This window comes from Sinohyriopsis cumingii, chromosome 12 (genome assembly GCF_028554795.1).
Source record: "Sinohyriopsis cumingii isolate HCF-2022 chromosome 12, ASM2855479v2, whole genome shotgun sequence".
Classification (NCBI taxonomy): Eukaryota; Metazoa; Mollusca; class Bivalvia; order Unionida; family Unionidae; genus Sinohyriopsis; species Sinohyriopsis cumingii.
Genome location: NC_142972.1, coordinates 11,457,200 through 11,474,002, shown reverse-complemented (window position 1 = coordinate 11,474,002; position 16,803 = coordinate 11,457,200).

Genomic DNA, 16,803 nt, shown 5'->3' with positions numbered 1-16,803 from the left:
TTTTGTCGTGAATCATCTGGAAGTAGCGGGAAGGTTCTGTCAAATATTCCGTCTTGGGTAAACACGGTCGTTGTGCCATTTTACCCCACAAGCAATTTAACATCACTTTGGCAAACGATCGCCTGCCTTCGTTTTTCTCGATGTGGTCTAAAGTGATGCCTTCCTGTTCCCGGTATTTCTCTTTGAATTTTTTTTGGTCTTCGGGAGTGTGACACCAGGAAGGATAGCCGCTGGCTTCTTGCTTCAGTTTCAAAAAGGCATCCACGTAGTCTGCGAAAATGCCTTTCTGAGTAGGGTCACCCTTGTGGTATTGTTGTGTCTTGGGAAAGTGGCAAATTTCGTACACTTCTAACAGTTGGTATCCCATGTCCATAGCTTTGAACAATTCTACGCTGACCCAGGTTCCCGTCAAGGCCCGTTCTTCCTGGGTGTGCTGACAAGGCTGATCTTGGTTGCACGTTTCGGCACAAGTACGGCACAAGGGAAACATCAGTTTGCCTTGACAATGGTGAGGTAAGACGGGATGGTATAGGTTCGTGGGAGGCAAAACTTTGCACTTGATCAAGCCTTCGTAATGTCGAATGTTGACCAGGTCGATGTGTTCTGTCAGCAATCGCGGGTGCCCTGTAGGAAAGCGACAATATTTGCACACGTAGGGATACAGCGAACACACATCCAAGTATTTGATTTCTTCTCCTTTCTCTTCGTCGGCTTGGTACAGCAAACAGGTGGCATTGGTCCTTCCTCCGTACAAACTATCCCTCGGGTTCAACGGGTCCATGAACTGGTAACTTTCCACGACACGTTTAAACTCGGGATCGATTTTCAAACGGTGATCGTATTCGTGTACCCACATTTCCACCACTTGGTATCCTTGCTGTTCTAACTTCAAGCGTCGCTGACAAGTGTCCTGGTACAGGTCTTCCATGGTCCGTTGTAAAAACTGATTTTTAGTGTCACGGTCAGGGTAGCAGACGGGACATCCGTGAAATAAGCAACCGTTAAACTCATACACGATCTTGGGGTTTTTTAAGTCCCAGCCATCGACCGAATACGTTCCGATGGTCCTTTCGCCTCCTCTGTTGCGGGCATGCTGAATCCATTTGCCTTCCTTGTCGCACAAGTAATGTAACCAGCGTAGGGCTTTGACCGAGTATTGACGCTTGACATAGTTGGTCGTTTGAGGACTGATGACAGCCACGGTCTTTTGAGGCATGAATCGTTGGCGGTACACTAAGGAACACGCTTTGGCAATGGTGCAAGCTTCTTTCAAAGGATCGACCCCTCCGTGTTCCATGAACAGTTCTCGAAATTTTCCACAGCAACGTCGTAAAATGTCCACGTCGGAACGACAATACTTTAACATTTCTTCCTGAAAGTCGAAGGGGTCAGAGGCATGAGCCTGGTACCAAGCGTAGAAGTCTTCTCGTTGTTCGGTACGCATGTTGTCGGGGTCGTAATAGTGAGCCTCAGGCAAATGGGGTAGAACGGCATGTTGATTGGCTTCCGTATTGAAAAAGTGTGGAAAGTACCCTTTAGCCATTTCTGTCATTCCAAACGTTTTAGGCATTCGACTCAAAGGCATGGCCAAGTAACTCATCGAATCTTTAAACTGCACTTGTCCCACTTGCATGAAAATGATTTTGGCTCCGTTCAAAGTGACTTTAGGACGTTCGGTGCCATGTTCCATATAGTACCTCAAAAGAAACTGTCCATCGTATCCGGAGAAATTGTGAGCCATCACTGTGGCATGGCGATGACAATCTCGGTAACGTTCGATGTCCTCTTTGCTCCATGTCTTGTCGATGGGGTCTAAGACCCATTTGGCAAAATCGTCTAGCGTCTTTGGTCCTCGAAAGATTTTTTCACGCCCTCCAGGAATTTTGCTGCAGTGAGGGCAATAACTGAAGATAGGTTCTTGAATACACATCTCGCACGCTCGATGAGCCACGCAGAAATTAGGAATGTGAATGCCAGTCTCTTGCATGCATTCGAAATCGAAAAAGATGAAATTGCCTTTCTTCTTGTGACCGTCCTCTTTCTCTGGTGGGGGTTGGTATTTTTGCACGTAACATTGGTGTTGCAAGTCCACGATGTGGTGACAAATGTGACATTTTTTCTTTCCTGAACATACGTGTGCCTTGACACTATTGGTACGTATGCCTTGTCCACACGCGGGGCACAATCTCAGCAGTTGACAAGCGCATTTCTTCTGTGAACCTTGCGTCTTCAAATGTTGGTAACAGGTAGGGCTGACAAACGTGCGCAGACAAGTTGAACAAGGCACTGGTTCTTCGCTCAGACAGGGTTGAGAGGCCAAACATCCTGAGCATTTCCATCCACAATGTTTGTGTTGCTCTCGATTATTATAACCATAGTCACATTTCTCACAATAATAAACATATCCCAGGAATCCAGTGATACTGGTAATGGTATCGAAATGTTCATCGTGATGATAAAGGTGAATGTATTTTCCGTCCTTAAAATGTTGGCCTCGAAACAACAGAGGCCCGCGCATTTCTTGAGGGTGCACTTTCAAGGTGTAGCGTGGAGCTAGGGCATCTTGCAATTTTTGCATCTCAGGAATGCCACAGGGTGTGTCTTTGGACAGTCCGGCTTGTTGTAACAGGAGTTCTGCTTCATTTCGTTGTTTGGCTCGGTCGGATTGTTGAATAGTTTTCCAGGTTCTTTTCCATTCTACCGCGTCGTTCTTGTTGGCATGGGTTCGTCCCACCACGATGGCACGGGCTAAACACATCTGGTCATGAGGGTTGTTAATTCGGACGAGACTTGTTTTGGTGTTGCGAAGGTCGTCCACCAATAAGACCTTTTTGCGTCCTGTCCCTTGAGGAAGAGAGACGTGAGCCATTTTCAGTGTGGCTTTACCATCGGTGATGTCAAACTTGTCATTGGATTGTTGCACCTGTTGTATCTTGTCCATGACTTTGGAAGGGGTCAGTTCTGCGGGTCTGCTAAACTCGATCCAAACAGGGGATTTCAAGCTGTCGTGTTGTATGGATAGTGACAAGCGATCGTCTTCTTTGGGTTGACATTGTCGCTTGAGTGTGGTGAGCAAAGAATCCCACATCTCGGTGATGAACCCTTCTGCTTTCTCCAACGGTACGTCGGACTTGAAATCTTTAAACTTCACCGTGTAGGTGTAAGCCGTGGTTCTAAATTTTCTAGAGGAGCGCTTTTCCGTCTCTCGAATGTGATAGTACTTTTCAGGGTTGACTGGTGAACTTTGGTTTGGAGTAGACTCTCTCTGTCTGGTCGCAGACGTGGAAGGTGTTGGTTCAGGTTCGCTCATGTCTTCTATTTGAGCGAACACTTCTTTTCGTGTGTGAGGCGATACGTCACTTCGCTGCCTCTTACGTTCTTCTTCTCTCTCACTGAAATCGTGTGATCGTTTCATCTCGATTGCTGATTCAGAAATGATTTAACCAAGTTCATTCTTTCCATATATACCCTCTCTACCTCTCGTTGTGACAATGACTTGGTATATTTCACAAGGCAAGTGAAAGCCAAGCATATAGGAACCCAACGACAGCGTTGCGTCTTAAACACCTCATGCATCTTGACGACCCTTCGATTCAAACCCTACCACGAAAGAAAATAGTTGCAAGAAAAATAAAACAGACAGTTGGTGTCTTCAAGAGAGCTAGAGACGGCACTGTGTCGCTGGGACACGTACGTACGTACTCCAGAAAACTACGCTACTCGACAACATGAGTGTGCTTGTCAAAAATGTTTGAATAAGATTAAAAATGTTTGTCAGTTTCAAAACGCGAACCAGTACTGTGTCCGTTTAATATTTGATGTGGCAAGAAGAAATGGTACAATACGCAAGAAAGGGTTTGTACGTTTGCACTCCAATCTGTCTGTACTGCAATGGTAACAGCGCTCTTGCGTTGCCATTATTTTGCCACACTACCTTTTAAATAAAACAATGCATCACTCATCATAAACGATTTCATTGGCTATACTTATTTTCTTACCGCTTTCGCTTCGAATTGACTTCAGTACCTTTTCGCACAGCGACAAGATCGGACGTGTTTTTTTATTCTGCGTCTGGTCGCTACACTACTTGCCCTGAATTTACAACCAAACAATGTGTTACACATTGTAATTGACTTCATTGGCTAACCGATATTTTCCACTTCTGTCTCTGTTGATGTGAGTGTGCTTGTCAAAATGTTTGAGTAAGATTAAAAATGTTTGTTACTTTCAAAACGCGAACCAGTACTGTGGCCGTTTAATATTTGATGTGGCAAGAAGAAATGGTACAATACGCAACAAAGGGTTTGTATGTTTACACTCCAATCTGTCTGTACTGCAATGGTAACAGCGCTCTTGCGTTGGCATTATTTTGCCACACTACCTTAAAAAAAAACCCAATGCATCACTCATCATAAACGATTTCATTGGCTAAACTTATTTTCTTACCGCTTTCGCTTCGAATTGACTTCAGTACCTTTTTGCACAGCGACAAGATCGGACGTGTTTTTTAAGATAAGAATTCTTTATTTCAGACTACATAGTCTATACATCTAAATTAAAATATAGATATAAAGTAAAATCACTGAAAACATAAAAGAACATATAGAACATAACACAATCACATCCATAGAAACAATACACCCTTTACAAAAAATATCACAAGAGTGAACTGAAGACGCATGTAATTAAAGAGTGACCACAGAAAAGTACATCCAAACAAGTCGTGCTATATTTCGTAACATGACTAACATAATTTCCATGAGCCGCTCATGGCGTGATCATTTGTGTTTTAGTTTTATTGTTTGTGAAGTGACTAATGGTCAGGTACAGAAAAACGTGTCTGATCATCTCACGGTGCGAATAACAAGTGAAACCAATTTGAAGCTAAGGCGGTGGAAAATATCGACTGACCAATGAAGTCACTTACAATGTGTAACACATTGTTTGATTGTAAATTCAGGGCAAGTAGAGTAGCGACCAGCCGCAGAATAAAAAAACACGTCCGATCTTGTCGCTGTGCGAAAAGGTACTGAAGTCAATTCGAAGCGAAAGCGGTAAGAAAATAAGTATAGCCAATGAAATCGTTTATGATGAGTGATGCATTGGGGTTTTATTAAAGGTAGTGTGGCAAAATAATACCAACGCAAGTGTGCTATTACCATTGCAGTGCAGACAGATTGGAGTGTAAACGTACAAACCCTTTGTTGCGTATTGTACCATTTCTTCTTGCCACGTCAAATATTAAACGGCCACAGTACTGGTTCGCGTTTTGAAACTGACAAACATTTTTAATCTTACTCAAACATTTTGACAAGCACACTCACATCAATAGAGACAGAATTGTAAAATATCGGTTAGCCAATGAAGTCACTTACAATGTGTAACACATTGTTTGGTTGTAAATTCAGGGCTTGTTGACAGTAGTGTAGCGACCAGCCGCAGAATAAAAAAAAACACGTCCGATCTTGTCGCTGTGTGAAAAGGTACTGAAGTCAATTCGAAGCGAAAGCGGTAAGAAAATAAGTTTAGCCAATGAAATCATTTATGATGAGTGATGCATTGGGGTTTTTTTTAAGGTAGTGTGGCAAAATAATGCCAACGCAAGAGCGCTGTTACCATTGCAGTACAGACAGATTGGAGTGTAAACATACAAACCCTTTGTTGCGTATTGTACCATTTCTTCTTGCCACATCAAATATTAAACGGCCACAGTACTGGTTCGCGTTTTGAAAGTAACAAACATTTTTAATCTTACTCAAACATTTTGACAAGCACACTCACATCAACAGAGACAGAAGTGGAAAATATCGGTTAGCCAATGAAGTCAATTACAATGTGTAACACATTGTTTGGTTGTAAATTCAGGGCAAGTAGTGTAGCGACCAGACGCAGAATAAAAAAACACGTCCGATCTTGTCGCTGTGCGAAAAGGTACTGAAGTCAATTCGAAGCGAAAGCGGTAAGAAAATAAGTATAGCCAATGAAATCGTTTATGATGAGTGATGCATTGTTTTATTTAAAAGGTAGTGTGGCAAAATAATGGCAACGCAAGAGCGCTGTTACCATTGCAGTACAGACAGATTGGAGTGCAAACGTACAAACCCTTTCTTGCGTATTGTACCATTTCTTCTTGCCACATCAAATATTAAACGGACACAGTACTGGTTCGCGTTTTGAAACTGACAAACATTTTTAATCTTATTCAAACATTTTGACAAGCACACTCACGTTGTCGAGTAGCGTAGTTTTCTGGAGTACGTACGTACGTGTCCCAGCGACACAGTGCCGTCTCTAGCTCTCTTGAAGACACCAACTGTCTGTTTTATTTTTCTTGCAACTATTTTCTTTCGTGGTAGGGTTTGAATCGAAGGGTCGTCAAGATGCATGAGGTGTTTAAGACGCAACGCTGTCGTTGGGTTCCTATATGCTTGGCTTTCACTTGCCTTGTGAAATATACCAAGTCATTGTCACAACGAGAGGTAGAGAGGGTATATATGGAAAGAATGAACTTGGTTAAATCATTTCTGAATCAGCAATCGAGATGAAACGATCGCACGATTTCAGTGAGAGAGAAGAAGAACGTAAGAGGCAGCGAAGTGACGTATCGCCTCACACACGAAAAGAAGTGTTCGCTCAAATAGAAGACATGAGCGAACCTGAACCAACACCTTCCACGTCTGCGACCAGACAGAGAGAGTCTACTCCAAACCAAAGTTCACCAGTCAACCCTGAAAAGTACTATCACATTCGAGAGACGGAAAAGCGCTCCTCTAGAAAATTTAGAACCACGGCTTACACCTACACGGTGAAGTTTAAAGATTTCAAGTCCGACGTACCGTTGGAGAAAGCAGAAGGGTTCATCACCGAGATGTGGGATTCTTTGCTCACCACACTCAAGCGACAATGTCAACCCAAAGAAGACGATCGCTTGTCACTATCCATACAACACGACAGCTTGAAATCCCCTGTTTGGATCGAGTTTAGCAGACCCGCAGAACTGACCCCTTCCAAAGTCATGGACAAGATACAACAGGTGCAACAATCCAATGACAAGTTTGACATCACCGATGGTAAAGCCACACTGAAAATGGCTCACGTCTCTCTTCCTCAAGGGACAGGACGCAAAAAGGTCTTATTGGTGGACGACCTTCGCAACACCAAAACAAGTCTCGTCCGAATTAACAACCCTCATGACCAGATGTGTTTAGCCCGTGCCATCGTGGTGGGACGAACCCATGCCAACAAGAACGACACGGTAGAATGGAAAAGAACCTGGAAAACTATTCAACAATCCGACCGAGCCAAACAACGAAATGAAGCAGAACTCCTGTTACAACAAGCCGGACTGTCCAAAGACACACCCTGTGGCATTCCTGAGATGCAAAAATTGCAAGATGCCCTAGCTCCACGCTACACCTTGAAAGTGCACCCTCAAGAAATGCGCGGGCCTCTGTTGTTTCGAGGCCAACATTTTAAGGACGGAAAATACATTCACCTTTATCATCACGATGAACATTTCGATACCATTACCAGTATCACTGGATTCCTGGGATATGTTTATTATTGTGAGAAATGTGACTATGGTTATAATAATCGAGAGCAACACAAACATTGTGGATGGAAATGCTCATGATGTTTGGCCTCTCAACCCTGTCTGAGCGAAGAACCAGTGCCTTGTTCAACTTGTCTGCGCACGTTTGTCAGCCCTACCTGTTACCAACAACATTTGAAGACGCAAGGTTCACAGAAGAAATGCGCATGTCAACTGCTGAGATTGTGCCCCGCGTGTGGACAAGGCATACGTACCAATAGTGTCAAGGCACACGTATGTTCAGGAAAGAAAAAATGTCACATTTGTCACCACATCGTGGACTTGGAACACCAATGTTACGTGCAAAAATACCAACCCCCACCAGAGAAAGAGGACGGTCACAAGAAGAAAGGCAATTTCATCTTTTTCGATTTCGAATGCATGCAAGAGACTGGCATTCACATTCCTAATTTCTGCGTGGCTCATCGAGCGTGCGAGATGTGTATTCAAGAACCTATCTTCAGTTATTGCCCTCACTGCAGCAAAATTCCTGGAGGGCGTGAAAAAATCTTTCGAGGACCAAAGACGCTAGACGATTTTGCCAAATGGGTCTTAGACCCCATCGACAAGACATGGAGCAAAGAGGACATCGAACGTTACCGAGATTGTCATCGCCATGCCACAGTGATGGCTCACAATTTCTCCGGATACGATGGACGGTTTCTTTTGAGGTACTATACGGAACATGGCACCGAACGTCCTAAAGTCACTTTGAAAGGAGCCAAAATCATTTTCATGCAAGTGGGACAAGTGCAGTTTAAAGATTCGATGAGTTACTTGGCCATGCCTTTGAGTCGAATGCCTAAAACGTTTGGAATGACAGAAATGGCTAAAGGGTACTTTCCACACTTTTTCAATACGGAAGCCAATCAACATGCCGTTCTACCCCATTTGCCTGAGGCTCACTATTACGACCCCGACAACATGCGTACCGAACAACGAGAAGATTTCTACGCTTGGTACCAGGCTCATGCCTCTGACCCCTTCGACTTTCAGGAAGAAATGTTAAAGTATTGTCGTTCCGACGTGGACATTTTACGACGTTGCTGTGGAAAATTTCGAGAACTGTTCATGGAACACGGAGGGGTCGATCCTTTGAAAGAAGCTTGCACCATTGCCAAAGCGTGTTCCTTAGTGTACCGCCAACGATTCATGCCTCAAAAGACCGTGGCTGTCATCAGTCCTCAAACGACCAACTATGTCAAGCGTCAATACTCGGTCAAAGCCCTACGCTGGTTACATTACTTGTGCGACAAGGAAAGCAAATGGATTCAGCATGCCCGCAACGGAGGAGGCGAAAGGACCATCGGAACGTATTCGGTCGATGGCTGGGACTTAAAAAACCCCAAGATCGTGTATGAGTTTAACGGTTGCTTATTTCACGGATGTCCCGTCTGCCACCCTGACCGTGACACTAAAAATCAGTTTTTACAACGGACCATGGAAGACCTGTACCAGGACACTTGTCAGCGACGCTTGAAGTTAGAACAGCAAGGATACCAAGTGGTGGAAATGTGGGAACACGAATACGATCACCGTTTGAAAATCGATCCCGTGTTTAAACGTGTCGTGGAAAGTTACCAGTTCATGGACCCGTTGAACCCGAGGGATAGTTTGTACGGAGGAAGGACCAATGCCACCTGTTTGCTGTACCAAGCCGACGAAGAGAAAGGAGAAGAAATCAAATACTTGGATGTGTGTTCGCTGTATCCCTACGTGTGCAAATATTGTCGCTTTCCTACTGGGCACCCGCGATTGCTGACGGAACACATCGACCTGAAAAACATTCGACAATACGAAGGCTTGATCAAGTGCAAAGTTTTGCCTCCCACGAACCTATACCATCCCGTCTTACCTCACCATTGTCAAGGCAAACTGATGTTTCGCTTGTGCCGTACTTGTGCCGAAACGTGCAACCAAGATCAGCCTTGTCAGCACACCCAGGAAGAACGGGCCTTGACGGGAACCTGGGTCAGCGTAGAATTGTTCAAAGCTATGGACATGGGATACCAACTGTTAGAAGTGTACGAAATTTGCCACTTTCCCAAGACACAACAATACCACAAGGGTGACCCTACTCAGAAAGGCATTTTCGCAGACTACGTGGATGCCTTTTTGAAACTGAAGCAAGAAGCCAGCGGCTATCCTTCCTGGTGTCACACTCCCGAAGACCAAAAAAAATTCAAAGAGAAATACCGGGAACAGGAAGGCATCACTTTAGACCACATCGAGAAAAACGAAGGCAGGCGATCGTTTGCCAAAGTGATGTTAAATTGCTTGTGAGGTAAAATGGCACAACGACCGTGTTTACCCAAGACGGAATATTTGACAGAACCTTCCCGCTACTTCCAGATGATTCACGACAAAACCAAATACATGAAACACGTGGACGTCGTTCGAGAGAATTTGCTCTTGGTCAATTACGAAGAAGATTTGGACTTTGTACAAGACGACCCTTTTGGAAATGTCATCATTGCGGCTTACGTGACAGCTCATGCTCGCTTAAAATTGTACGAAGCTTTAGAACTGTTAGGGGATCGCGTCCTGTACTTTGACACGGACAGTTGCATCTACATGGATCGACCGGGTCAGCAACACCCTAACATCGAAGGAGACCGTTTAGGAGCCTGGACAGACGAACATCCTGACGACAAGATTCTAAGTTTCGCGAGTGGCGGTCCTAAAAATTACGGCTACGAATACCGGGACCCACAAGGAGAAGTGCACACAGAGTGTAAAGTGAAAGGATTGACTCTGAATTATCGTACCATTCGCGTGGTCAACTTTGGCGTATTGAAAGAAGCATTGCAGTCTGGAGAGGATGCAAACTTTAAAGTGACCACCTACCAGCCGAACAAGATTGTACGTTTACCCACTCACCACATCGTCAGTCGACCCTTGGAAAAAGTCTATCAAATCGTGTACCAGAAGCGAGTGCGACTTCCCAACCACTTTACTTTGCCGTACGGTCACATCAATATTGGTCAGCATATAAAAAAGGACAACGTCCAAGACCAACAGTTCATTGTCACTACTAAGACCAATTGAGAAAAAATGAATCCCTTCAAACAGCAAGTATAGAGCGTAAGACTCAAGTCCAACGAGAAACTCAGGTGTGATTCTTTGCCTCACTATCACATCACCAATGCAGTAACACATCTTAGTTATTTATGTACTAACGCCATGACAAACTACGTGCAGCTAGTGAAACTTCCAGACCACAAAACTTTACCTTATGGACATACTGATATCACCCAGTATAAAAAGGACGACTTCCAAGAACGACACTTCATTGCGAGGACAAGCAACGAGAAAGATGAATCACTCTACGCAGATGAAAAAAGAGAAGGAACAAACATCACTGACCTCTTTCACTACCATACCGTCACAGCAAAGTGCGTCCAAGAAGGGAAAGGATTCAGTAGACCTACAGGAGTATTTTAGCATCCAAATGACTCAGACAGCGACCTCAAGAAAATTTAGAACGACAACTTACACCTACACGGTGAAATTTAGAGACTTCGCGTCTGACATTTCAGCCGAGGAAGTAGCAGGTTTCATTACGGACCTACTTGACTCACTGTTAGAGGAACTCAAATGTCATTGCCAAGTCAAAGATCGAGGTCGTTTGAGCCTATCTATGTATCGCGACAGTTTGAACTCACCTGTATGTCTCGGATTTAGCACACCTGCAGAAATAACTTCGTCCAAACTTTTTAGGGCTATTGAAGACGTGCAGTCGATGAGAGGAAAATTTGACATCAACGAAGGAAAAGTAACCATTCATATGGTATACATTGTACCTCCATGGGAAGAAGACGATGACTGCACTTGATCTGCTTACTGATAAGTGTACCTAGCACGATGGATATAACAGCCGATTTATGAATGAAACGGATTAAGTGATGGGAAATATCTACGCTGGGACACAAGTGCTAGCTGACCAGATTTTTAACAACGTGTGAGACGAATAGAGAGAGAGAAACATGAACTTTGTCCTATTTGATTGCATGTTACTTGTTTTGTGTTAGTTTTTTCTTATAAATGAACATTAAATGTAAACAGGTTTACTAGAGCCAAGAACTAAATAACTAGTAAATAGGTTTGTTTGATGTAGAAATGTTTATGTATTAAATGGATAGTGCTTAGACCAAAGCACAGGCCAGAGAGCCCATGTATATACTTGAATAAATGTTTTGAACCCATACAATAGACTTTTCTTTTTTGAGCCATTTTTTGAGCTCTGTGAGGTTTGTTTTAGAACATTTCTGTCGTCTTTTCTGTGTGTTTAAATGTGTATTTGTATGTTTGTCCCTATCTACCCTTTGTCCTTACAAATACATTAAAATCCCTATAAAATGTTTTGACCCTATAAACCTCATGACGTCACCCAAAGTTCAATTCCCATTGACATCCAGGTGACATTCCCATGTTCAATTTCCATTGACGACAAAGTGCAAACCCCATATTTTAACGTTAAAGTCCCATTGACGTTAAAGTACTGGTCCTGTTCAATTTCCATGTTCAATTCCCCTTGACGCTCTACAGTTCCATCCATGTTAAAATTTCCCATGTTAAATTCCCCTTGACGCCAGAGTGAATCGACTGTTTTTGCATGGTAAGTCCACTTGACGCTAGGGTGACCCCAGATACTACTAATGTAGGTTGTTCCTTCATAGATGTTAGATGGAGTTAGCTTGACCTAATTGACATATAAAGACATTAATGCTCTGAAACAAATATAACATGGCTTACTTGTAATTAGATTGTGCCCCAGGATAAAGTATTTTCTGTTGTTATTGTTGTGGAATTTGACCATGTCTTGCTGTCAAAAGGACACAATTGATGGGCCATCATTTTCTCTGACAACGTGTCTTCTTACTTTATCTTCCATCCCTCTGATGAGAATTGTCTTTGTATACTCGAATTTTCAGTCGACAGTCTTTTCACTTACAGTCTTTTTTGCTCTTCCCTTTCTTAGATTTCCTTCCTGATATCTTTTTGCAATTATAACAGACGTATATATGTATTACGCATGTATTTTTGTATTATTAATACTGGCCGCCATGTATAGCCGATCGTGTGCTGAAAAATGGCGTTAAACCTCACAACAACAACATTATTAAATACCACTGTAAATATTATTAATAAAGTTCTCATACTAATCATGTTATAAGTAGTGTTAAGTATTAACATGTATGTATGTATGTATGTATGTATGTATGTAACGACACAGCTCCCACCCAAGCGTCAGCAAGTTCCTAATGCTATATGCCTCGCAAGACCGTTTTCACGCGTTACTCTTACCTTGTGGTGATGCTGCTTTACACGCATGCGTGGGTAATTCAACTCTGAGGTCAACAGCCGATGAATACAGGTGTTCTGTTCTGACAGGGATTTGTACTAAAAAGTGTGTATTCTAAAGAATTTAACGCTGTGGATCATTAGAAGAGGGATTATACTTACCGTCTGGATACAAAGGTTAGTCTAAATAAATTTATTAATTAATAGCGCGCGGTCCGATCATCCGAAGATACATAGTGCGGACGGCTCAGCACGAGTGGTGCAGAATAACGTTGGTCTCCGCCGCCAGTCTAAAAAAAAAAAAAAACAGGTGGAGAACAACTTGCTAAGTATAACTGATTCATTATATTATTTTGTTCGGGATGCTGAAACGGCGAGGACTCGTACCAGGACCGGATCAGGTCAAATGGGGACGGGGTGTCCAAAATTTTAAAAGGCCCTGACTTTGCTCGAAAGGGCACCAAAGCAAAATGTATGTGTCTATTTACTCAAAGTGTGCATAATACCCAATAATCTTGCGCAAGAATAAAACGATGGTCCCACCCCACCCCCCACCCCCGATCCGGCCCTACATACTGCTACATCCACCAATGACACACATCCTTCCCATGCTGAATGTTACAAGCAGTCAGAAAATACTCCAGATAAGCTTCACACTCGACAACAGATGAACAATACTGATTCGCAATTAAGGGTTCCCTCATTAACGTCACAATCGCATGAACCTGAGTCACTGAAACTGACAAAGTAGTATATATACGTAGGGGAGGGGGATATTTTGACACGTACATTTAAATATCTCGCTAATATCTTATCGCACTGAGTCGACATTTTCAGATGTTGCATATATGTCCATATTTAATATTTTAGAGGTAACTGATATGGAGACATCACGTTTACCTTTAATAGAAACCGTGTTAGCATAATGCGATCATGCAATTAATGTTTTAATAATAATAATAATAATAATAATAATAATAATAATAATAATTATTATTATTATTATTATTATTATTATTATTATTTATTTATTTAACGAGGCTAACTCAATTAAAATATAGATGTATCCAGTCCCCAATGAGGCCCCTTGCTACATTCGTATAGCATACATACATGTATCTTGCTAACAAAACTTGTAGGAAATAGTGAAGTCGCAACATATGAAACGAAACAATTAAGTGATATGACTTTACTCTGCTGTCTAGAAGGAACTGAAACAAACTCATTTTGCTCAGAATTTTAGAATGCTCTATCAATCCGGATATAATGTTTACTAGAACAATTTAGTTCCCGGAGAACCGGTATTTTAAATTTATTATGGCATCACATTTTTGTTCTACCGTATTTTACTCGTTGATCTGCCTGTAATTGGTGTAAAACGTTCAATGAAATGCAAATTTGCCATGTAATTTACACTGAGATCTTTGCCATCTAATTGACACTGAGATCTTTGTCTTGTAATTGACACTAAGATCTTTGCCATGTAATTGACACTGAGATCTTTGCCTTGTAATTTACACTGAGATCTTTGCCATGTAATTGGCACTGAGATCTTTTCCATGTAATTGACACTGAGATCTTAACCTTGTAATTTACACTGACATCCTTGCCTTGTAATTGACACTGAGATCTTTGTCATGTAATTGACACTGAGATCTTTGCCATGTAATTTACTCTGAGATCTTTGCTTTGTAATTTACACTGAGATCTTTGCCATGTAATTTACACTGAGATCTTTTCCGTGTAATTGACACTGACATCTTTGCCTTGTAATTGACACTGACATCTTTGCCATGTAATTTACACTGAGATCTTTGCTATGTAATTTACACTGAGATCTTTACGCTTGAATGAACTCCATTAAATTTAGTGACGGTTTCCATTAGTAATTTACTTATCATTATTATTAACTTTTTTTTAGCTTTGTTTTCATTTGTAACATGCGTTACTGATTGGGGTTAAAACACTTCCCCCATAACTTCCCGATGATCCTTATTATAACTAAGTTAATATTTCCACTCCCTCTATAATGCTCCCACCCTTGCCTAGCCTCCTGAACTTTCGCGCGAAGTTGAACTGATTTTAGAGAGTAGTCTGGAATGAAGCGAAACCCCAATAAGCATGTCCTCCTGAATGATTGTCGTACGAAATGCCGTTGCTACTTTTTTTTTATAATACTTCGGTTTGCGCTGGTTCAGGTGAACTCCTGAAACGCGATATATATATATCCAGAACAGCATCAGTTACAAATTCTCTGTGAAGACTTAGCTGAACGACTCACACCCAACCAAAGACCATTGTTATGGTTGTTTGAAAGACTCACACACCCAACCAAAGACAACTGTTATGATTGTCTGAAATAATCACAGACCCAACCAAAAACCATTGTTATGGTTGTCTGAAAGAATCATACACCCAACCAAGGACCATTGTTATGGTTGTCTGAAAGAATCACACACCCAACCAAAGACCAGTGTTATGGTTATCTGAAAGAATCAAACATCCAACCAAAGACCACTGTTATGGTCGTCTGAAAGACTCACACCCAACCAAAGACCATTGTTATGGTTGTCTGAAAGACTCACACACCCAACCAAAGACCATTGTTATGGTTGTCTGAAAGAAGCATACACTAGCCAAAGACCATTGATATGGTTGTCTGAAATCACACACCTGACCAAAGAACATTGTTATGGTTGTCTGAAAGAATCATACACTAACCAAAGACCATTGTTATGGATGTCTGAAAGAATCATAAACTAACCAAAGACCGTTGTTATGGATGTCTGAAAGAATCACGCACCTAACCAAAGAACATTGTAATGGTTATCAAATCTTTCACCCTAGTCGATTGCAACACGACAAATGTTCATTATGAGTCAAGAAGAAAAACAAAAGAGTATCCGGACGATGTACGGAGCCTTACCTCAGAAGAGAAACTCTTACAAGTGTGGTAAAATGTTAAAAGTGACCATCCCCACCTTCCATTGAATTTTTGGGAAACGAACACATCGAGGATGTCTCCAAAAGAGTATGGAAAATGCACGTCCATCGACTATCCTGACAGAACTTTTCAAGGAGAAAGTCTAGTATGAAATAGTGACTTATCACTACCGGTGAAAAATGAACACGTGGGAACTTCATTACCATCTGACTCTCGTAAAATGACGCTGTACAAAACCCTCTGAATATAAGACAATATTTCAGGGTCATTCATGTCGTCTTTGAAATCGCTGGCATGGATTTGAGCCAACAGTTCCTCCCGTGTGTGAGGCGATATGTCACGTTGTGGCCTTTTATTTTCTTCTGGTTTCGCATTGAAATAGTGCGATCGTTTCGTCTTGATTGCAAAATTTCAGTTGACTAGATTTTACACGCAGGGGTCCTTATATATATGGTTAGTAGTCTTAGACGTCAGAATATTGAGTCAGTTCTCAGACAGTCATGATGGAAAAGCCAACACAGATCAAGCTTCTGGTCAGAGCTTTGAGAGGTATCATTGCGAAAGTTGTACTTCAAGAAAACGACGGACTACTTCTCCTCTTCGGATACTTTCTATATCTGTCAGAAAAAGAACATTGGACTCCAGAATGATCAAATCGTCAAAAACGACAGAAGAAAAGATAGACAGAATGAAGTCTAGATAACTGGTATCATTGTCAGAAGAAAGGGCATTGGTGTTCAGGGTGCCCTGAGAAAAAAAAAGAGAAACAACTAAAGAAACAACAGGATAAAGATGTGAGATTTTCCGAAAACTATAATCCCATGCCAGTCCAGAAAGAAAAGAAAATAATAAGAAAAGAAAGTTCAGCGACGAAGAACCTGTGCCAGTGAAGAAATTCAAATGGAAAAAGAAAGAGTGAAGAAAATAGTCTTATGGTGATGTGTTGTGAAATTTTATTGTGATT